This window comes from Piliocolobus tephrosceles, unplaced genomic scaffold (assembly GCF_002776525.5).
Source record: "Piliocolobus tephrosceles isolate RC106 unplaced genomic scaffold, ASM277652v3 unscaffolded_43746, whole genome shotgun sequence".
In the NCBI taxonomy this organism is placed as follows: Eukaryota; Metazoa; Chordata; class Mammalia; order Primates; family Cercopithecidae; genus Piliocolobus; species Piliocolobus tephrosceles.
The window spans coordinates 6,238-7,300 of record NW_022328472.1 but is presented as its reverse complement, the minus strand read 5'-3'; positions in this window follow the sequence as shown (position 1 = coordinate 7,300).

The window sequence follows — 1,063 nt, the reverse complement described above, 5'->3', positions numbered from 1 at the left end:
AGTTAAAAATATATATATTTTGTATTCAGAGAATTCTTGATCACAGAAGGTAATATTTAATTTTTCACTTAAAAGAAATGTGGTTACTTTGAAAAGGAATTTGGTTACTGTAAGTTAGAAAGAAATATGAAGTGACCTAGGGACTGATTGTACACACGGTGCTTTTCACTGAGGAAACCATCTCATAATTTCTGTTGTATATTTTTACTACCATGAAAAATTATTGGTTTGAGTTTAGATGTGTTCATTAATTATAGGTTAATGTTACTGTCTTTTGCCAGGTTTTAGAAATTGTTTCCATTTTACATTTGTTTTGTTTCTCACTTTTATTGTTCTTATAGGAATTTATTTTAGGCAAACACAAGCATTTCATTATAGAAATTTTGACAAGTCTCAGGTGTTATTTTTATTTTATTTTATTTTATTTTTGAGACGGAGTTTTGCTCTTTTCCCCCAGGCTAGAGTACAATGGCGTGATCTCGGCTCACTGCAGCCTCCACCTCCCAGGTTCAAACCATTCTCCTCAGCCCCTCACAGCTGCCTCAGCCCCTCTGCCCCTTAGCCGCCTCAGCCCTTCAGCCCCCTCAGCCGCCTCAGCCCCTCAGCCGCCTCAGCCCTCTCAGCCCCCTCAGCCCCCTCAGCCACCGCAGCCCTCTCAGCCGTCTCAGCCCGTCAGCTGCCTCAGCCCCCTCAGCCCCTCATCCGCCTCAGCCGCCTCAACCCCTCAGCCCCTAAGCCACCTCAGCCGCCTCAGCCCCTCAGCCGCCTCAGCCCCTCATCTGCCTCAGCCCCTCAGCCGCCTCAGCCCCTCAGCCCCCTCAGCCCTTCAGCCCCCTCAGCCCTTCAGCCCTCTCAGCCACTTCAGCCCCCTCAGCCCCTCATCCGCTTCAGCCCCCTCAGCCCCCTCAGCCCCTCAGCTGCCTCAGCCCCCTCAGCCCCTCAGCCCCCTCAGCCCCTCAGCTGCCTCAGCCCCCTCAGCACCCTCAGCCCCTCATCTGCCTCAGCCCCCTCAGGCCCTCAGCTGCCTCAGCCCCCTCAGCCCCTCAGCCACCTCAGCTCCCTC